The 23,811-nt window shown below is 36.7% G+C and overlaps 1 protein-coding gene across 2 annotated transcripts in view; it reads left to right on the forward strand.

The window, feature by feature from the left end:
• Positions 1-23,811, forward strand: part of FILIP1 (filamin A interacting protein 1) — a 272,425-nt gene that overhangs the window by 82,235 nt on the left and 166,379 nt on the right. The window contains exon 1 of one of the 2 annotated variants that reach the window (XM_082730274.1): positions 5,278-5,724. The exons of the other annotated variant lie outside the window; for it this stretch is intronic. The gene's annotated coding sequence lies outside the window, so the exon portion shown is untranslated. Of the gene's footprint in view, positions 1-5,277; positions 5,725-23,811 lie in introns of those variants that run through there. 2 annotated transcript variants of the gene reach the window in all.

The raw sequence follows: 23,811 nt of genomic DNA on the forward strand, positions 1-23,811 counted from the left end.
GTTTTGGGTCTGGCTTTCTCCATTTAACATTTTGTTTGAGAGATTTATCCATATTGTTACATTCAATTGTAGATAGCTCATTCTTTTTTTTTTTTTTTAAGATTTTATTTATTTATTTGACAGAGAGAAATCACAAGTAGACGGAGAGGCAGGCAGAGAGAGAGAGAGGGAAGCAGGCTCCCCGCTGAGCAGAGAGCCCGATGCGGGACTCGATCCCAGGACCCTGAGATCATGACCTGAGCCGAAGGCAGCTTAACCCACTGAGCCACCCAGGCGTCCCTAGATTGCTCATTCTTAATTGCTGTATATAGCAAGCCATTGTTTGACTACACTACAATATACCCAATCAATTGTAGAAAGCACTCAGAGAGGGTTTATGGTGTTTGGTTATTATAAATAGTCTTAAACTATTTTATTAATCTTACAGAAAAGGTAAAGTAGTCTTGGGTGAAATAAAGTAATTTGCTAAATTCCCATAGGTAATGAGGAATGGGAGTCTGAATTCAAACTAGCTTTGCCTGACTCCAGAATCAGAGTTCTCAATCAATGTGCTTCCAAGGCATCTTGTTTTTCAGTTAATTGTAATTATCTATATAGTGTACACATACAAACCCATAAGCTCCATGGGGAAAAGTGCTTTATTTTTCATAATTCTATGCCCAATCACTGGTTTCCCAATTCTGTGTCTGTTTCTTGGAGAGTAAATGTCCCGTCCCCTCACAGAAAATTGTTGAGTCATCCATTACAGCTAAGAATTAGAGCATCGAACCAGAGTGGAGGATGACTCTGGAATAGGAAAGGAAGAAAGAAATATACTCAAGAGAATGTTAGTTGACTCTATTGCAAAGTAGGATGCTTGTAATCTTAACAGGATATGACCCTTTACCTTTCTTTCAGAGTTAAGTTCTGTTCACCCAGTTTCAAGCAGGGCAGGGAATTGGGGATTTTAATGTCTAATACAAGCATGTAAATGCTTACTTTGCTCAAGTAAATGGAAATATCATTATCTTACAACTTTCTAAAAACCTATCCTTGGTTCTCTTTTCTCTGAAGCTGTTGGGAAAATAAATAATTTAATTGAATATTTTATGAACAAATATATAAGTGATATAATGTGTGTTTTATTAAGTGAACAGGCCAAAGTACTTATTTCATTATGAATGTGTATAGATATTACAAAGTATTAGCACTATTTATTTTAAAGTTTTGTAAGAGGTATATGTAGATTAATAAAAAATTCAAGTGTTTTTAAATTGTAAAATCTGATTATAGCAAGTGTAACACATCATTCTGATATCAAAACACTAATTAATGTATACTGATTTCTCCTGCCACCCCCCCTGTATTGTCTGATGTTTTTTCTTGTTGTTGGCTACATCTTTGAGAAGTTTTGGTTGTGAATGCATAGCTCATAAACATTTAAAAATTGCTTATCAAATCATAGGCCAAAATTATATTTTTAGAATGTAATTTTAGAATTTCATTAGGCACTGAACTCATTCATCATAGAACATCATGCATTGTTTGTTTTAGAGAGAATACTGAACAGCTCATATCCTTTGCTTAAAAATAGACACTTTTTTTTTCCCTCAAAGCAATTATCTTCTTTCCAGTCCAATTTTCTCTTCTCTGGTATTCAACAGGACTTCAGTTCCAATGAGCTTTTATTTTACTATGCTGATCATGTAGTTATGTTATTTTTTTTTCTATTTGCTTGAGAGCTATAGAATTTTAAATGTGTTTTTTTGGTCAGAAGCATATTTATTCAGGTATAGCAAAGTCTATATTTTTTGACTCTCAGTGATTGCCAAGAACAGGATACTGAGACTATTAAGTGTAAGGAGGCAGTTATGTGGTTAGAAACACAAATTTTTGGAACCAGACTCTCTTGTTCAAATTCTGATTCTGCTACTTATTAGCATGAAACCTGGTCAAGTTACTTAAGATCTCTATACCTCAGTTTTCTTGCCTGTAAAATGGGGGATAATAATAATACCTGTCTCATTGGGTTATTGTGAGAATATGTATTAAGCCTTAGAAATGTGCTTGACACATAGTAAGTGTTACATAAGTATTTTTATTATTATCCTAAATCTATTAACTTTCCTTTGCAATTTGAAAAAATTCAAAATAACTGATTTGCAATCTATGAATTTCTTTCTATAACTCTTAATAAACAAGTAATAATGATATAACTCTGTCCAGAAGCCTAGAAACATTTTCTGTAAGTTTTGAATAACATGCTCTAAAAGTTTTTTCATCTTTATATTGTTCATTTGCTCATTTAATCATTCCTATTTATTGAACACTTTCTGTGGTGCTTGATTACTCAGTAAGGAACAAACAGAAAACATTTTCTACTACCCAGGAGCTTATATCCAAGTCTCAGATCCAGGCTATAAACAATAACAGAGATGTTTGTTGTTTGGAGACTCCTCTCATGACCCCTCACCCCTGGACTTCATTTTGAAGCAAATGACAAACTGATTAATTTTTTACTTAAAAAAAATCCCTGTGCTTCTTTAAATGAACGACATGGCAAAATTTGTGTTTTAGAAATGGATGTAGAGATAATGTGCCAACACTCTTACTTAATTCATTTGCTTTTTCCTCATTGATATTATTAACCTATATTCTTATTAAAAAGTTTCGTCATGACTCATTCTTGAAGTAGGGAAATTCATCTTTAGTTTTAAGTTTATCAGATGTTCTCAGAATGCTCACACTTAAGACTTTGGGAAAAGGATCCAGCTGAACAGTAATATATTAACAAAATATGTTGAAAAATCAGTGCCTTTTTGACTGTATACAAAACACAAATTTCTAATACCTCTTAATGACACTACTTCCACTGTGGATTATGTAGGAAATTCTTTTGTCTGAATAATCATTCCCGGGGGAAGGCTTTCAAAATAAATTCACTTTATAAAGAGGGATAGAGAATGCATATGTGTGTGTGTGTGTGTGTGTGTGTGTGTGTGAGAGAGATTGAGAGAGAGAGAGAGACTAATTGTGGGATACTGAGTTAGGCTAGCACATATGCTAAGTATAACTAAAGAACATAATTTGAAGGTAGCAACAGTATCTAATTATATAAAATACTATGTGCTGTTGCTTGTCATCACATTGATTAAAATAAATTAATAGTAACAATAGACCACTAATCCAAGTGTTAGAGAAAACAATGGTGAGAGGACTAGGTTTTCATTAAAGAAAAAGAAAAAAAACCCACACTGAGAACTCTAATTGTCTGGATAGTTAGAGGAGAAATAACTATCCTGCTCCTGAGGGAATTATCTAGGTCCATAAAGACAAAGTGGGTTATTTCCCCTTAGTTATCTTGACTTGGGGTACAATCTTCTCTGTTTCATTTTGGATTGGAGACATCTATAAAGTGAACTTTCAGTAGGAGTGAAAAGATACCTTCCTGGAGTCCTCTTTAGTGAAATGGTTCTCAACCTGGCGCTATTACATGCGGGATATGTTGTGTGGGGTATGTGCATTTTCCAAACAATAATTTCTCCTTACCCAGCTCTTCGTAATATTTAAAATGTTCTCCTGGTGTTTCTAAACAATGGCCTAGCCCAGTCACATACTTCCACTTCCTATCAGAACCCACTTTTTAGGGACTGTGAATAGATAGTTTCTAAAAGATCCATTAGTGTTCTAGATGAGTCCATTAATTTCACATAAGGACACTTTTATCTTAATAGAAGTCTTTTCTAAAAATCACGGCTGGCCCAGACCCAGGAAGACTAAGAATCTAAACAAATGTAATTTTGTATGTGGATAGTAGTAAATAAATTACAGGGATAAATTACAAGGATGAAAGCTGTTAGGTGATGGGATGGGAAGAACTGAGATGTTTTCTAATGGGTTGAGGTATGTGTATTGAGAGGGAGTGTCGGCCAGTCTTGAAGGTGAGGGTCATTTCTTTAAAAAGGACACACACACACACCCTCTTGTGAAAAGTGGTAGTCCTTCCCAGAGAGACATTAGAGTTATCTAGTACATAAGATACTTCTCACAAATATGCAATGCTTTTTTTTTTTTTTTTGGTTGTTTTGCTTTAGTTTCAAGATTTTATTATTTTTTTTATTTGTCAGAGAGAGGGAGTACAAGCAAGGGGAGTGACAGGCATAGCAGGCAGAGGGAGAAGCAGGGTCTTTGCTGAGCAAGGAGCCCGATGCTGGACTTGATCCCAGAACCCTGGGATGATGACCTGAACCGAAGGCATACACTTAACTGACTGAGCCCCCCAGGCATACTCTGCTTGGTCTAACTTCAGTTTGCATGTCAAAAAAAGTATATCCTTAGGCTGATAGATTGATCTTGGGTAGGGGGGGTCAACATTTATAATGGTGTTGGTGACGTTTTTATCAGGGCAATATTCTAGCGGGTTAACTAATAATGGTGTGTGTGTGTGTGTGTGTGTGTGTGTGTCCTTTCCTACTTTACCTAGAGGGATCTCTCTTTGTTCCTCTTACTCTTAATTTCACATATATAATAAGATAGTCCCTAAAACTAGTAGAAAACATTTTCCCCCCATAAGTCTTGATCTTGGCATATTTATCCTATTTTCTGATATAAAATAAAGCCGATAAAATATCTTAAGACAGTCTTCATGTGAGAGTTCAGGGCAGAAGCGACCCTCCTCTGGTTTTGGAGCCTGGAGGGTTACTGATGAGGTGAGGCTGTCGACAAGAGTTGTTTCAAGTCCTGGTTTTCCTGGAGTGTTCTCCACTTCTTACTTTGAATGAATGACCTGAGTGAGAATGCTAAGATTTTCCTCCTTAACCCTCCTCCATTCAAAAACATACTATTACAGACATTCCTTTATGTTAACCTTATTTTAATAACATTTAGGTATACAAGCTGATCAAGTCTGATAGAACAAGGTAAGTCATCTGGCTATGAAAATAACACACCGATGTAAAAAAGCGTCTGGAATGATCTCTGTCTGTGAATTTCCCCAACAACTATGGCACATTTTTAAAAGGCTGTTTTAAATTTAAGAACGTCTATCTGAGAGTGCCTGCTTGAGAAAAATATTGCATCGGTACATTGCTCTGCTCGAGACAACTGCTATTTCTTCCTCAGATTTAAAGCCCCAAATCACAATCTGTATTTAAGAGCTTTGAGTAATAATTACCTCTGTGTCCTTAAAAGGATCTGCCGGTTTCCCTGCAATCTTTTACAGGGTGAGCAGAGCTATATCCACTGATAACCCAGCTGCCGAGGAACTGAGTAAAGCCGGCTCCCAACTTCTCAGCTGTTGACAGGCTTGACTTGCTGAGAACACTGGTTAAATATAGCACGCGCGAGCTCAGCTCCTCAACAAAGTCCTTGCTCCGACAGTGTTGTGAAGGGAGCAGAAGACGAGAAACCTCATCTCAGAACCCAACAACACCTAGCAACAGTTGAAAAAACTTTTAAACAAAAGTCTGGGTGGGAGATAGGCAACAGCCTCCAATTTCTGCTGATCGGGATTTCAGGGAGAAGAAGCTGCTTTTCCCTTCCCTCTACTCAGTTTCCTGCATGACTTCAGCTGTTGGCTAGTCCTAGGAAAGAAAGTGGGAAAAGCTTTTTCCTCTGTATTCTTTTGGGCTGGATAGTTTTCCAAGACTCCAGTCTCTCTGGGGCTGTGGGACAAGCCACTGGGTTCTTCAAAGGATAAACTACCTCCATAAAGGACATACCCTTGATTAAACAAGCTGCCGTCAGGTAAGCCCAAAATAAATAGCTATTTAGTCTCTTTAGAAATTTCTGCTTCTGTAAGAGGAGTGTTTTCTCAGAGTCTGTGTTGTCGGATTTCTTTGATTCTTACTGTTTCCACTATGTGATAACACATTTAAGGAATTATCATAATCATCGCGGATTATTGTGAAGGAATCAGTAACATCATCTCTTTCAGAATTACACCAATTCCTTTTTAAGCTCAAAGGTTGTTATGATGTTTTAATAGCCATCAAAATATTTCTGCCAAGTTAATGTTCTCGGGCAGGTAACAGCAATGTGGCAAAGGACAACTTCAGAGCTCCTGTCACAATTAAGGTGGCTAAACAATGGAAGAAAGATTTTTCCTAGGAGCAAAATAACATTCATTTACTGAAACTAGCTGAGCAGCTTGTGTGGTAAATGAGAGGAAAGTCCTGCGTGGTGTGTGTGTTGCTGTGCTTAAGATTTGCTGCTATCTGCTTCTCCCTTTGCTGGATTCTCTGATTACACTGGTACACCTTGTGCTGGATCTGACCTGGTTACATTATAGTCACCCCCAGTGTTTCTGACTGGGCACAAAATACGACTGCTATTAAATCACTACTTTTGCAGTTGTTGAATAGAAACTACCCGGGAGAGTGCTATTTTGTGATCTAGAAAAAAAATAAACTGTGTAATTGCTTCTGTATAGATAAAACTGATTCTGATTTTTAAAACTGAAATAGAATCTTCTAGAAAAAACTTTCTTTCTTAAGTTATATATATATATGTGTATAGGAGCATGTTTATGATAGTGTGAAGGAAATCCTCCTTTTCTCTGTTGGTATGTTATCTCCCCTTCCATGAATTGCCATGCAATTTTATCAGAATTGCTTAGAGTGATTGATTTCACATTGATTCTGACAAAAGCTGTGGCTGAATTTTAGGATATGTTTACTGATACCTGGTGTCTATAGATGGGCTGGATTTGCGTAAGTTTATTCCTTTAAGTGAACATGATAATTTGAATGAATACTCTAATCTAAGGATGATATATGAGAAAATACAGATGTACATTTTAAAAGGAATTATTTGAGTCTATTTTGTCAACTTAAAGAAAGAATTTACCCAAGACCGGTTTTGAACAGGTGATTCATTGACAATTAAGAATGTATCAACCCTTTCAGTAAATGTTTCTATTTTCAGAAAAATTAATTAAAGCTTATATATTGAATGTTCAGGAAATGGAAATAGTACATACACTTCAGTATGTACAGTGCTTCCTGATTCTGATTGCATGACTAGTTTATGAAGTAAATGAAGCTAATCATATATAATGAATGTATACAAATATAGTGCAAAGTGCACTTTGGTAACCTTGGTATTAGAGAATGAAACTCCTGGTACTTTAGCGGAGATGAAGTATCTTTGTCTTGAAAAAGTTTTGAAAAGTCAGGACTAAATGCTTTCCATTTTTGTTTTTATCTCAGGAAGGGTCACATTGTTGGCTTACAAACGTATGTATAAAGCCAAAGTCTGCCATTAGTTCTCGGCATGTAATTTCTTTGCGAGTCAGTGGAACAGTGTGTAGATAACTGAGTATAGCATTTGGCCCTGGGTGAAAGCCATGTTTCCTGATGAACTGATTTCTGAATAGCATTGTCTTCATGGCTGTAAATTCATCCCTGAAAATCAAAAATAGCTCAGGTTAGACCATGTGCTTCCCTCCGATACATGTACAGTCAAACCCTCCATGATCCATGCGGATTCTGTTCTCTTGTTTGTTCAAGTTCACATGTCTGTGTTATTTTGCAATCTACTCTGTCCCCTTCACCATAAGGGTTGTTAGAGTCCACCACCATATCTCCCTCCACATTAAGGCCTCTTTCCTTCACCCTCTGTCTGGATTGTAACAATGCTGCTCCCCTACCACCTCTCATTGCCATCCAAATCATCTAGCTCATGACCATGGGGTTAATTGTTCTAAAACAGTGTTCTGCCAATTTCTCTTACTCTTCAGTTATCTTCTGGGGCTCCTGTTGGTGACAAACACCGAGGCTGGGTATTTTGAAAACCTTCCATCATCTGGCACGTACTTAAATTTTCCAGTTTCGGCTCCCACTACTCAGCAACAAGTGTCCTTCTGCTTCAGATGTTTCAGAATTTGGGCCATTCTCCAAACACATGCACAGTATGCATTTCAGTGCTACACCTCTGCCTGTTTCATCCCCCCTGGCTGGAATACCTTTCCTCCCCTTTCTTATAGAGACCCTTGTCCACTCTTTAAAGCCCAGATAAGTGTCTACTACTTTCACAATGATTACCTGACCTTACCTTTTCGAAGTGATTCCTTTTTAGACAGTTTGGTGCTTGATTAGGATTAAGGTACTTTGGGGTAAGGTTTGTGTCTTTAAATTCAGAACAGTTTAATGAAGCACTGTCCTAAGCACTACTTGGTTTTAGAGCTTTTTATCCCCATGCACATTGTGGATGTTCTATTAACCCTTTAGGCTCTACTTTTCTGATGATGAGTACAAGAGAAAGTATAAATAGATATAAAATCAAGAAAAGCAACTGTTAAATGTAGTTAATAACTTTTTATCTTAAAAGTTATCAAGGCAAGTCTTCATAGTTTTATCATGCATGGAGAAGTTACAAGTAATTCTAACTACGCTCATGTACCTGATTGTGGAGATGATGACCTTGAGAACAAACTAGAAAGAATTGTATTTAAAGACTGTAGGGTCACCTGGGTCGCTCAGTTGGTTAAACGCTTTCCTTCAGCTCAGGTCATGATCCTGGAGTCCCAGGATCAAGTGCCCCGTTGGGATCCCCACTTGGCAGGGAGTCTGCTTCTCCCTCTGACCCTCCCCTCTCTGGTGCCTTCTCTCTCTCTCTCTCTCTCTCAAACAAATAAATAAAATCTCTAAAAAAATAAAAAGATTGTATATATGCTATATACCTGCTTTTCCTGTGTCTGCATCCACCTGCCTAAATACCATAAATCATATCACTTTTATCATCTTTGAGTACCAGATTAAATTTATAATTACCTTTTATACTATTCATTTAAATCATGGCTCCTTCTATCTGTGGGTCATCATGGACTACAATCTGTCCCGGAACATTAAAATATTTAAATATGTGTTATGATCTTTTTTTTTCTTTTTCCCTAGATATTTAAAAATAAAGATATTTTTCAGATTTATTTTTAATCACTGAAAACTGTTGCCTTACTGTGTGAGATAAAACACGAATTACGATTTTGAAGCAATTTTTTTGGATTTACTGAAAGAAAGGTATTTTCTTTATATTTTAAGATAGCCAAGGAGATTAAAATTACCCTTCTAAAAGTGTTTAGCAAGAATCATTATGGGAATTGCACAATGAAATTTGTGAAATATCCAATATATTCATTTAGCAGTGGTTTTTCTATAGTTATATTTTTAATTTATTTTTTAGAAGTGAAAATTGGTGGCAAAATGCACATTCTAAAATAATGCTGACTGTGTTTTTCTTTTTTGGAAAATGAACATTTTTTCATAAAACATGCCCTAAGAAACAGGATTTTACAGAGCTTGCTAAATCCACATTTTTACTTATTTGTCTCATTTTATTTTTTCATACACATGGGTTTTAGGAAAGCAGCACCTTGGGAAGTGAGGGGGAAGCTTAGGTTGAGATCTAGTTTAGCAGAAAGATTTATGAGAGAAGTATGATATCTAAAAGACTGCAACATAAATTTGTTTATACATTGATTATTTTTAACATATATAGCAATAGAAAGATTAGCTAATACAATAAATTTGTTTCCTTAAATCTGAGTTGAAAATACAAGGATATTGTTAAGAAGGAGGAGGCAAGGAAGGCCTACAGCACAGGCAAATCAGATGGCCTGGATTCAGATTTCCGCTCACTGTGACCCTGGGCAAATTACTCTCTGTGCCTCAGTTTCCTCATCTGTAAAATGAGAATAATAATACTGTCTTCCTCACAGAGTACTTTTGAAGATTAAATGAGTCAATAAAACTCAACTGCCTGGTAGAATTTTCAGTAAATTTAAGATACTATTGCTTTATCATCACACACTAATTGCAGTTTTCTGTTTATTTTGATCTTTGTTGTACACAAAATTCTTAGATACAGATAGTCTGTGAATTCAAGTTCACAGATCATAGGAAAAGCAGAAGAACATAATGTTTAAATGTGGAATCTTGTTTGGGACATACTTTGCTGCTGGGTACTGCAAGCACACACAGTTTGTACGCCAGCCAATCATTTAGCATGGAATTTATGTTTCAAACCCTCCCTTATCACTCAGCAGCCTGCTGTCTTATAGAATCATTACGAAAAAGGTTAAATAATCACCCACAGCATCGGCTGTTCTATGGTTTCTATATTTGCACTTGGAGATCAAGTGTGTTTATATGTAGTGCTTGGGTGTCTCTTTTTTATAGCCTACAACGCTGAGTAATGTATGGCAATGGAGACTTCCTCCTCTATAGAAAATAGACTATTAAATATATCATTCTTTATTTCTTCCCTTAGATGTTTTGTTTTGTTTTACCAACCTAGTAACAGATAAAAATGAAAAGACCAAAAAAGGTCATCTCACACTAGCTTCAACCTTACCTAATGGAAATGAATTCTTGCTATTCATTGTCCTTAATCCTCTTCATTCTTCTTAAACATGACAAGAAAGTATATTCCAAGGCAAACAAAAAAACCCCTGTTATATCATAAAGATGTGTGTATATATTATGGGGTACTTACTATTTTGTATATTTAATTTAAGAAAAATATTTGAAACAGTCTTATAAACAGGGAAGTTTCTTAGTAGCTTTAGCACTAACAAACGTTATGCTGGGTAGTTATGGCTTCAACCTGACCATTTGCTTTATTTTTCCCAATTGAAAGAATACGTTTCTCAGAGATAAGTGAGGCAAAACGGGTTTTAGAATTATCATTCTCTAATGAAAAACTTGCTATAGAAAGAAAGAAGGAAGAAAAGAAAAGAAAAAAAGGACTTTTCCTGGCCTTATAGAATACATTATCAAGGCTTTGGGGCAAAAATATAGAAACCTCAGGAAAATATATTGGCTCGTGTTCTTATTCTCCTTAAATGGTCATTCTTACTCTTTTTGGCTAATCAGACAAGGGAAAGGCTACAGGCAGAATTCCCCTTTCCCTGTGGCAATAGTTGAGGCAGTTTGATTTCAAAGGCAAGGCGGGAGTTATGGAAGAACTTAGAATCAGGAAAGTTGAACATGAATTGAGCAGCTCTAGCTGGCTGCTAACCAGCTGATTGCAGAACTTGAGAAACTCCCAGCAGAAATGAAGTAACAGGACGTTAACCAGTATCCCGGTCCCTGAGAGCTTTGCTTAAGCCGCAGCAGCACTGAAAAGTCAAAAGAAGGTTGGCGTGGTTTTTCCTTTTTGGGAAATGGTGTCAACATGCATAATATTGGGTGATTTATGTGTTTCTGAGGTCTGTGAAAGACAGACTAAAAATTTTTAAAACAAATGCAAGAATTATCTCAAATGATCTTTGAGTCCTTAAGGTTCAGGGCTTTTTCTCTTTTTGCTTTCTTGCTTCAATTCTGTCACCTACCTCCTTTACCAAAACATAGATGATTGAACATGATTGTTGCTTCACTGGTCAAAGACCTTACAGGTCCACCCTTGAAAATAGTCTTGCAGTTTTTTTTTTTCCTTTTCTTTTGCAACAATTGTGACTGCAATCTTCCCAATTTACTTTGAAGAAATGAATTATCTGCTACTTGTCTTTGTAAGGAAAAGGCGTAGGAAATCCATGAAATGAACTCATCAGAGCTGGCCAAATGCATTCTTTAAAATATGACTTGCTGAAGATTTAAAGTCGAAAGACAATTTGATTAAAAACAGTAGACTGTTGACATCACCAAGACAATCAAATTACGGCCAACTTGCCTTGTTTATCTAAAAGATCTTTGTAAAAATAAGGTCTTTACACACACACACACACACACACACACACACGCGAATCATAGGTGATATGGTTATAGGGATAAAAGGATTTTATTTTTTTTAATATCTTTTAATATACTTATGTCTTAAGTAACTCATTTTAGGGCCTGATTCTTTGAGGTACCACAGCACAACAGGAAAGGAAGAGGCATTACTGCATTCATAATGCTATTTCAGTGGTAGCCTAAGTCCACGAGGAAATGACGGCCTGTGCCTGTATTTGGAGCCTCATAGTTACTGTGACGACAACACACACTACTGGAAAACAAAGATGGTCTGCTTGCCAGGGTGAGCCAGGAAGAGTTTTGCCAGCTCAGATTTTTCCTAATTATTCTGTAAGTCTTGAAATGTGACACTGGAGATATTCAAGGCTCTTTGTGTTTCAGTAACTGTTTAATAAGTGATACATGCTTGGGCAGCCTGGTATTTGGGTGAGGGAGGGGCCTCACACATAAGCTTAACTTTCACATGTTGTCTTGATAGATATCATCTTCTGGTTTGGACATCACCAAACCAACTGCTTTGGTCACAGGCTGTTGTTTGTTTGGGTGCATAAGGAAGCCAGCTGCTTATACTGTTCTTAGGGGCTCCTCAATTTTGGGTCACGTATCTCCAGTTTCTGTATGTTGTTCATTTTGGAGGTCATTGCCCAGCATACCAGGTGTTCCTACCAATGACTATGCATCTAAATCCCAATTCTTATATGATGATATAATTCATAATATAATGATAACAGCTGCATATAATACATATCATCTATATATACTTATATATAGCTATATATATATATCATCTATATATACTTATATATAGCTATATATACTTATTTAGTGTCTACAGATGATGATAATACTACGTAGCATACACTGGAGATTATTCTGTGCCAGAATTTATTTATTGATTTTACTTACTTCTCATGACAACCCTACGAGGTACTAGCTTTATCTCTGCTCTATGGGTGAGAAAAAAGAGGTTGGTAGATGGGAAGTAATATGCCCACTGGTCGGTTGGACATTCAAACATAGGCGGTTTGATCTTAGCCCATATTTTCTTTTCTTTTTTTTTTTTTTTTAAAGATTTTATTTATTTATTTGACAGAGAGAAATCACAAGTAGATGGAGAGGCAGGCAGAGAGAGAGAGAGGGAAGCAGGCTCTCTGCTCAGCAGAGAGCCCGATGCGGGACTCGATCCCAGGACTCTGAGATCATGACCTGAGCCGAAGGCAGCGGCTTAACCCACTGAGCCACCCAGGCGCCCGTTAGCCCATATTTTCAACTACTTTCTTATAATGTAGGCAGTTGTTCAAGGAACACCTCCATATAGATGACTGTGAGATGTTTTAGTGAAAGTTGTAGGATGCGACACTGCAGGGACTCAGACTCTTCTTCTCCCAGATCCCAACGTAGAAACAGAAGCTTCAGTGGCCTCTGGAGTTGGGCAATCCAGGAAGAGCCACGTCTGGGTACTATTCTTCCACAGTTATTGATGGGGCAATGTGGTTCTTTTTTTGAGGGGGTGGGGCAGAGGGAGAGAGAGAAAGAGAATCTTAAGCAGGCTCCATGCCCAGCACAGAGCCCAGAGTCTCACGACTCTGATATCATGACCTGAGCTGAAATCCAGAGTCAGATGCTTAAGTGACTGAGCCACCCAGGTGCCCATGGTTCTTGATTTCTACATTGCCAAGTTGATTCACTGGGAGAGGGTGGCATGGAACATTTGCTTTTATGAGTTATTATGGCTGCTTTTGTAGCCAGATCTTTTGATCCCACTGGGGTTTGGTTTCCTTGTGTTGTCTCTGCTGACAACTCAGAACCCTACCTTCTGTTGTAACATTAAACATGTTCTGCCGATCTCTGCCTTGGTCATTAGCATTCAGTTTGTTAAGTGGGTTCAAGGGGGAGTCCTACAAAATACTTATTCCAGGTGATGGTATCTGTGTTCCCTGAAGAAGTCTTTGGTGGTGCATGTACATTGGATGGAGGAAGGAATGAAGAAGGGAACAGAAGGCCTCTTCCCATGTAAGAGGTCTCATAGGCTCCCAAAACTTTGCTTAGGTAGTGAGTTGTCAATCTGGCAGCATGTTTCTCCTTCAGAAAAAAACAGAGATCTTTCTACAGTCTATGGAAAATTACCTGATACTTTCAGACAGTGGTTTGCTACTGTGATAAATAACATGGACTATTTTATTTGACATTTTATTTAATTCTTTTATCTTTATTAACCAAGAATGACTATTAATGATGCTAATGTCTGATCATTTGGATATAATTAAAATTGGATATAATTAAAAGTTACATGAATGACTAACTTTTGGATTATTTGTAGTAAAAGGAAAGCAATTTTAATAAAATTTTGATGGAGTAGATAATGTTTTGCTTTTTCTTATGCTAGTGTCCATATATACTCTATTGTATCAAATACCCCAGGTGATAGGATTGAAAATCCTAGGAATGTGAATGTTTCATGTGAAGTAAGCACAAAACAGAATGAATCTCTACTCTTGGAAAAAAAATGTATTCTACAAAAACAGTATCTTTTCAAAAGTATATTCACATACCTTGACACACACACCACCGTGTTTCCCGCTCCCCCCGCCCCCCGCCAACATACACATAAACAGTTATTTCTGGTCAATACATAGGACTTATACCACTGCTTGCTTACTTGACATGCTAAACATCTTCCCGAAACAAATATACTTTTTGCTCTGTAGTATAGGTTAATTTACTCCAAAGTAAAAGTAGTGATATATTATATTTCATCAAGTCCCTCTACCTCATTCACATGATCTCCTGATTTCCTTTTAACAAATAAACGCAGAAATTCCCTTATGTCATTTCTTATCTTTCTGTAAAAGGGCACAACAGTATCAAAGGAGAGAAAGGATTAGTATCTCCACTGGAGACAAAGGACTGTTGGCTTCTAGAAGGTTCCTCCCCCCTTCTTTTTTCTCATTCAGTTATTCTAAATCTCGCTTGGCAACAAAATTGATACAGTCTCTTAAGTGGAAGACAGTAACAATTTATCATATTAGTGTAAGAACTTTCTGTCAAAGCTCTTGGTTCTTTTTGTACTTCTGTACCTGGTCTGATCTCAAGCAGGAATGTGGGCTCTGAGTCTCAGAGCCTCAGAGCCTCAGAGCCTCACATGGTTGATGATTATACAGCTTTGGTCTTGGAGCCACAAGTACCCAGCAGGAAACTGAACTCTGAGTTCACTTGGAATTATCAGGTCATTTAGTCTTGTGGTTCTCAACACTCTCTGTGCATCAGGAACAGCAGGGATGCTCTAAAAATTTAAATGCTTGGGGCTGTGCCCCAGAGGTTCTGATTCAAGTTGACCTGACTAGGTTTTTGGAAGCTTTTATGTGATTTCAGTGTGCATCCAGGGTGGTGAACCAGTTATCTAGCATAACCTCATCACTTAAAAGAAGATAGTACTAAGATAAAGAAAACTCACTCAGCAGAAGTTACGAAGTCCAATCTATTACCCTTTTTATCACATGATCATTACAAACAATATAGTAGCTAATATTTAATGAGTGTTTCTATGTATTAGGCACTAGCAGCCTCATGAGGCATATATCCATGTACTCTACATTTTATAGATAAAATGGCTGAGGGAATTGTCCAAGGCTCTCTAACAAGCAGGTGGCTGATCTGGGGTCTGAGTCAGGCAATTGGACTCCTCAGTTTGTACTCTTAATCTCTTCATTGTTCTGCTGGTCTGGAGCTAATTCTGAGAATATAAGGTTTTGAGTGGTAGCTGTTTCCTTGTTTCAGCATCAGGGTTCTTGTGGCAGCTGGCCTTGGTGTTCTGATAACTAAATGAGCTTTCTGCTTGGCCAATGATTGGGTTCTTGCTTTTTCTGTTTTCCCAACAAGTGAGTCATGTGGAGGCAAACTGTTCTCTAGACACTGTTCCAAAGTGCTCCATTTCCCCAGTAACTTTGTTTCTACATACTGTCTTTCCATTTCCTTGTGGACTGATATAATATATTCTGCTTTACTTTGGGACACATATTGTTTTTCCCCCAGTGGAAATTTTAACCAAAAACTCCAGTCTCCTGTTCAGACCGTTGACTTTTCCCCTAATCCTGTGACTTTGGCTGGGTTCACTATTTTCCCTGGGATTCCCCTTTGTGGACTTACATACCACCCTTTCACTTCTCATGATAACAGCAACAACAGGAAGGGATTAATTACTTTACTTCTACAGCAGCAGGTGCACTGGAAACAAGCTGGTCTGTCCTGACTCACTGGTCCCATGGCCAGTGGGTCAAGTACCCTGCAGACGTTTTTAAGTCTACAGTTTTTGGAAGCCTGTATAGAATTAGTTTTCTGATTGCTCCTATAAGTTTGAAATTCTACAGAGCAATATTTTTACACCTAGGGGAAAATCTATATACATTTGTCTGGTTAAATCATACCTTACCAAGATGGAAATCACCAATGGCAAATCCTGTAACACAGATTATTCTAAGCAATAGAACCTAAACAAAAAGTGAGAGATTATAATTATTTTGATTAATATTTATAAGTAAATTTAAAAAAGTTAACATGACAACTAGGTTAGATGTGACTTAGGATGATTTTTAGAATCACATTGCACAAAATAAATCCTCAAAAAGTGTTTTCTAAATTGAATCCATTAAATGTGGACTTAAAAAAATAAATGTCTTGGAATTGAGAAAGTAAACATCACTGACAAGTTTCCATTGATTGGATTGAACATAATTTTTTTTTTTAATAAACATGGGAATAACAATCAGTAACCATGGGTGATTATCTGTCTGCTTTTCTGTATTCTTTTAAACCTTATTTGTCACATATTGCTATTATAAGAATACAAATTAAAAATCAACAAACATTTACAATGTCCATTAGAGTATCAGAGAATAACCAACACATAGCTAAATGAGTGGAAGTTGGACTCTAGCTATGATTAGCATGATATAGATGTATTTCCAATAACAGACTAAAGCACTTACTTTAAGATAGTGGTATATTGGGGCACCTGACTGGTTCAGTTGGTAGAGCATGTGATTTTTTATCTAGGGGTTGTGAGTTTGAGCCCGACATTCGGCAAAGTGATTACCTTTAAAAAAATAAATAAATACAGTGTTATAAGACAACTGTTGTCACAAGTCTAATTGCAAATATTTGCCCCTCATCTTTTCACTCATGTACTGTAATACTTATGAAAAAACCATACACAGGCTCTTATTATGGTTTATTAGCTGGAAATGTTCTCATCCTCAGAAATCTATTTTGGAGTTAGGATTGCTCCACTCCCCTGCAAGTGGTAAAGCAACAGCTGCCATTTAATAAATGTGTCTGCTGACAGCTCCAGCTGATGAATACCACTGAAGTTCCCTATCGGCCTCAATATTACCCACATTATTCCAAAAGGAACTATTGATTATAGTTGCTTGACATTGTCTTAATTTCACCATAGGTTTCTTCCCTGCATTACTTCCCCCAAATTCCAATGATGCTGTTATTTACATCACCATTCACATCTTCCAGGGAATAAAGTCCCAGTGGAACACATGTGTTCCTGGTGATGTATTACGATGGAATCTCACCAAAATGAACACGTGAAATGCTGAGCTCAAACAGAAGAGTGGACAAGGGAGAAAACCAGATGAAAGTGACTTGTAGTTTCTCAGAAAGTAAAGAATTTTGTCTTTTTTGAGAATGAGAGAGAGAGATTAGAAGAAAAAAACAGGGCTCTTGTTTTTCCACATGATATGAATACATATTTAAAGTCCTACAACTTGATTTATGTCTGGATTACTTTAATTTCTGTTCCCAGACACTTTCATAAGATTTGGACTTCCACAGTATTAACACTAGTATTATGTGAGAATTTAAGAGGATTTGGGCTGTATGAAAGGAACTGATTGTAGAGTGATTTATATATGTCAGCACTGAGCTAAGGATTGGGATACAATAGTGAATATTATATTATCTCTACTTTCTAATAGGTGCTACAGGCAAAAAGAATGGCAATTTCCATGCCATGTGACTAGTGAGTAAATGACTAGTGAGTAAATTGTGGGAGAACTCTCCTGGTTTTGGGTAGTCAGTGATTGGTTTAGTGATTACAGGTGGGATGAAGTGACTCTTGCTTTGGGAAAGAGGGACTGTTGAGGCTAAAAACAAGAGGGACTGACAAAGTCTAAGGGAATGCAGCAGAAATGAATGTGATTAAAAGTTTCAAATATCTGATTTGTCTCAACGAGTCCATACAGCTTTACAAATGGTGGGCAACTTCTGAATTATATACTTTCCACTTACATGATAATTTTAATGCTTTTTTAAAGAATAATGCAATGAAGAGAATGCACTATGTACATATATTTTCATCATATTTAAATCTGTAGTGGCCACAATGAACCAGCCAAATACTCCCCTTGTGGGCTAGAAAATTCTTGACCCTCACCACCATCCAGACTCTGAGTTTTCTTTCGGAACAGTGACCACTCTTAGTGTGTCTGAAGTGGGGGATGACTACTTCTTATACAATTATTTGCTTTAGGGCTTTTACAAGTCTGTGTACTTTGAAAAATACCTACATATATTCAACACTTCACTGCAAGTGCCTACTGCTGCTGGAGGAAAAAACCCGAGTGAATAGCCAGGATTTTTTGAAGTGCAAGCTGGGAGGACTGCCTTACCACATATTAAAATAAATTTTGAAACCACATTCATTAAAACACTTTGGTGGCGGTGTCAGAATCAGTTCATATCCAAGGAGGAGATCAAGGGAAAATAACAGAAAGACCAGAAAAATAGACACCTACATATAAGAGGGTTGGGAAGGAGAGGCATTTCAAATCAGAAGAAAAAATATGGATGTTTCAACACAAGTTGAAATAGCTGGGGGAAAAAAGAAATTAAATCTCTACATCATACCTTATATGAAAATATATACTAGATGCACCAAAAATGTAAGTGTAAGAAAATGAAACTGAAACAGTTGAATATAGGATAGATAACAGGTAGATGGTGGGGAGGGGGAGATCTTGAACAAGACAAAAAAGCAATAAAACAAGACTACAATATTTGACTATAAAAACTGAAAAATTTTACACAGAAAAACCCAATTTCATGAGCCAAGTACAAACAGCAAGCTAGACAAAAATACTTTTGACAAAAATAGTCAAGGACTAATATCCTTAATATAAAGAGCTCTTTTAAATGAACAAAAGAGATACAACAACAGAAAAGGGAGCAAATGACATAGATAAATGATCTATAATCAATGTGTGAAAAGCTATTTAACCTCACTGATAATTACAAATTCAAATTAAAAGGAAGTAGTATTGTTTCCACCAACAAGGACTCTAAAGAATTCAATACCCAGTATGGGGAGGGTGTGAGGAAATAGATGCTATATGCTGCTGATGGGAAAATCAAGAGAGCAAGCTTCCTGAAAAGCACTTAGACAATATGTGGTAAAAATCCTTATAATCAGGGAAAAAAAAAAAATAAGGTCACGTCCATTTTGAAAAATAGAAGAGTCAAAACACATGTGATGCTTTGAGAATGCATTGTTTCTCTTCCTCCTATTGTTCTCAGATATTGTCTATTGACTTCTAAAAGTCTGGCAGACCTGGAAGCCCTTATTTAAAAAAAAAAAAAAGTGCGCATACTTCTTCCTCAGTAGCTTGATAGGATTTCCTAGACGAGATCTTGCTTCATTAAGAGTTTTTTAAACACAAGTCTGCATTGTCCATTTTGCCTAACATTGAACTGCCAAGTACCTCTTGATGGCAATGTATTTCCCAAGTAATGTTATTATCAAAACCTAAACTGATAACCAAAATTGACACACATATGACTGGATTGTGAGGCTGAGGACCAAGTAGCAGGTGGATGAAATGAGGGAAAGGAGCAAGGAATTCTTTGCTTTTGACCATATCTTTATGAGAGATGAGGAAGCTGGGACCCAGAAAGTCCGACTTTCTCAAGGTCATGTAGCTTATTAATTCAGGTGTATGAATTCATAGACAAGCATGGTATTGTGCAGCATATCTTCCTGGAATTTAGAACATGACCCATCTTGGGTTATTTCCCAAGATAACTGTTGTATAAGAGCTCAGGCTTTCTCTGCCTCATCCAGCCCCTGGCACCTCCCCTGCCGGGCTTTTCAGAACCTCAGCAACTTACTACTCATCAATTCTGCCTGTCATTCCAGGAGATGGAGGGAGGCTGTTACAGAGTGGTGTGTGGTGTGCATGAATCCTCTGAGGGATCTTGGGAGAGTGGTACATCCTGTGAACAACACCGAGCTGTTTCCCCCTGGTGTGAAAGCAGGGACATTTTGTGAATGGGTAGGGAACCGTATGTAAGTGCAATCTCACCCAAGACCTTGTGTGCTGGCATTCTTGTTCTTTCTTCTGGGAACTCTTTTTTTGGAAGAAGTTACTCCTGAAAGGTTATGTAGAATGAAGGCAGGCACTAACCTTTTTAAACCAAGCTGATTATTTAGATCATCTTTTGCCGTTTGGTCATGCAAGATGCGCTAAGATGAGCTGTGGTGCTTATCATTTTGGTTGTCCTTCCAGGCACTCCTTCATACGCGGGGCTTAAGTGAATGAGTTCCCTTTTACTTCTCTCAGACCCATAGATAAAGAGGAGTGAGACCAAATGTTAAAGGCATATGTTTATTGCACTTCATTTTGCTCGTTTTATTGCTTTTCACAGATACTGCAATTTTTTTATTTTATTTATTTATTTTTTTTTACAAATTGAAGGTTTGTGGTAGCCCTGTGTTGTCTATTGGCACCATTTTCCTCAACAGCATCTGCTTACTTCATGCCTTTATATCACATTTGGTAATTCTCACAATATGTCAAACTTTTTCATTTTTAGTGTATTTGTTATGGTGATCTGTGATTAGGGATAATGACTTGCTAAAATCTCAGATGATGGTTAGTATTTTTGTAGCAACATAATATTTTAAATTAAGAAATGTACGTTTTTTTCGACATAATGCTATTGTACACTTAATAGACTACAGGTAGTGTAAATGTAACTTTTGTATGTACTGGGAAACCAAGTGGATGATTCTCCAAGAAATATGCACCTTGAGGGAGGGACCTGCCATTTCTTCTAGATTGTTGTACAACAAAACAGAATTTGAAGTACAAATTACCATCAATATGGCAGTCAGAGTAGATGCTTGGGAACTGGAAGATGGTCTGACTTAACTAAATCTTCTCAAGTTTTTTTTTGTTTGTTTTTTTGTTGTTTTGTTTTGTTTTGTTTTGTTTTAAATAGGCCATACCCAACATGTGGCTTGAGCTCATGACACTGAGATCAAGATTCACATGTTCTAGAGACTGAGCCAGCCACGTGGCCCTCTTCTCAGTGTTTTGTTTGTTTTTCTATTCTGGAATTTTCTATCTTAAGGGGGAATAGTGTCTACTACATTAAGAGATTGGAGAAACCTGGTGTGAGTACCATGATTATAAGGGGTGTTTAATTAACACAGAAAAGGTCAGAATCTTGGTTACATAAAAACCTCAGTTAAATTCCAGAAAATCTTCCTAAGTGCTGTATTTAAAGGAGCATTATAAATTGTAGGTTTAAAATATGTATGTGGAATGGATTGAATACAATTTTCTAAAATATTCTCAAAAAGATTCTATATAATGATGGTGTGAAATTACTTTTTTTAAATCCAACTTAGTGTCCTCACTAAGAGTGGTTGATTTATTTGTTTAATTTGGTTCAAACCAAACTAAAGTCTACATATAACCTGCTATGCTGTGTATGATATGGACCTAACTACAGGAGCAATTGTCTATGTATTTTTCTACTTAACAGCCCAGTTAAACTGAATGGCAAATTAATAATATCATATTGAATAAGAAAGAGTTGGTCATTTTAAAATGGCTTAATGGCTTAGTTCATATGGCCAAATAGATAAGGAATATTTTATCTAAATTCAAATCCAATAAGATATTCTCTGGAGGTCACAATGCCAAAATTGTATGTATGTATATATGTATAGCCTACCTTCTTCAATAAAAGATTTAAAAGGTTATCATATAGATTTGGTAGAGATTGTTATACATTGTCCCAAATAAAACCATAATGTTGCTATATTTTTATTTTTTAATTAATAAAAGAGATTTATTTATTTGAGAGAGAGAGAGCATGCAGGGGGGAGGTGCAGAGGAAGAGAGAGAGAATCTCAAGCAGATGCCCCATTGAGTGTGGAACCTGACATGGGACTCAAACTCATGACCCTAAGATCATGACCTGAGCTGAAATCAAGAGTCAGATGCTGAACTGACTTGAGTCACTAAGGTGCCCCATAATGTTGCTATTTTTTTAAATAAATCATTTCTTGGCTAGCAAATGTACAGATGTTTAGTTTTCTCCAAGAACATTTGTTTTCTTTATTTTTCTTTAATTTGATACAATCATGAACTGATGGAAAAGTAAGAAGTATTTTTTTTTCCCTGAACCATTGGAGAGTAAGTTTCAAACCTGATGTCCTATCATCCCCACTTTTTCAGTGTGTATTGCCACAAACAAGGCTATTCTCCTACATAACTATGACACAAACATCAAGCTTAGGAGATTAACATTGATACATTACTACCATCTAATCCTATGGACTCGTTCAAGTTTCCCAGTTGTCCCAGCAATGTCTTCTATAGCAAAAGGATTTATTTCTGAATTACATATTGGATTTAGTGGTGCCTCTTTAGTTTATTTAATCCTGAAGCATTCCCCTGGTTCTTCCTTGTCAGTTTTGAAGACTACAGGACATTTATTTTGTAGAATGCCTCCTCATTTTGGGACTGTCTCATGCTTCCTCATGTTTAGATTTAGGTTATGCAGCTTTGGCAAAGCATTTGTTTTTTAATGTCCCCAAAAGTCTTCTTTGAGACCAGATATAACTTTATAACTTTACTGACACAAGAAATCTTAAATCTAAATTTTGATTTTCCTATGATTCCATCCTCTGCAACTTTAACATCATTTCTGACATTTATCTAGCCTGTTTTGCTGCATGAGTTGTGGTAGAAAGTCTCACCATTTACTACCTTTGGTGGTCTTACTCAGGGTTTCTCAACTGCAACATAATTGACATTTTATGCTGGATAATTTTTTATTGTGGGAACCTGTCCTGTGCCTTGTAGGCTGTTTATCCTTATGTATCATTAGACTTCATCCACTAGATACAAGTAGCCCTTCCTGCTCTAAGCTGTGACCACTGAAAACGTATTTAGAATTATCATATATTCCCTGAGGGGTGAAATTACCCCTGGTTGAGAATTCCTGGGGTAGCACATTTCTTTTACTGGTCTGACCTTTACAGGTATTCAAATCCTCCTGAAACAGTAAGAGAATAAGCAATTTCTTTTCTTCTAATTGAGTTCCATCTTCCTTTAAATACTACCAGAATATTCTACCACATTCTAACAGTGGTATTTTCTTTCAATTCTAAATATATGTAGTTCTTAATTTCCAGTGAGACCTTGGCAGCACAGGAGACTTGCTGGACTTAAGGCACCAGGACAAGACTTTTTTGGTGTTTGTATCTCTTTAAACTTTGTTTGTCTTTCAAAGTCTATTAAGAAAACAGAAGCAGATACCTTACACTTTCCTCCACAGTAAACGGGACTTTTAAATTCCATTGTTCTCTTTGTTCCTCAAGGGCACTTATTATTTGGTCTATACATTTTAGAAAGTAATTATTTTCCGTTTAGTACTTTGTTTTATACCTTTTTGTTTCTTTGCTCATTTTCAACTTACTGTTTTGTATTCCTATCTCACTGGAGGCTCGTGAAGGCAAAGATATACCTCCTCTGTGTTCCCCACAATCCTGGTATTTGGGTAATCTATGTTTTCAATGTCCCCAAAAATAAATACAGGATTTAATTCAACTCAACTGCTTTTGCTACAAGTGATTAAGAATTGACTATTTTAGAATATGAGAGATTCCCACCAAGCTTACCTCTAGAAAGTACAGAAAAAGAATTTAGTAACATATATCAACTTTTCTACTCTTTTATATTTGTTAGTCATTTGCCTTACTATTCTCATGAAATTAATGGAAGTGATATCTGTTCTGTCGGTG

This window comes from Mustela nivalis (assembly GCF_964662115.1).
Source record: "Mustela nivalis genome assembly, chromosome: 5".
Taxonomy (NCBI): domain Eukaryota; kingdom Metazoa; phylum Chordata; class Mammalia; order Carnivora; family Mustelidae; genus Mustela; species Mustela nivalis.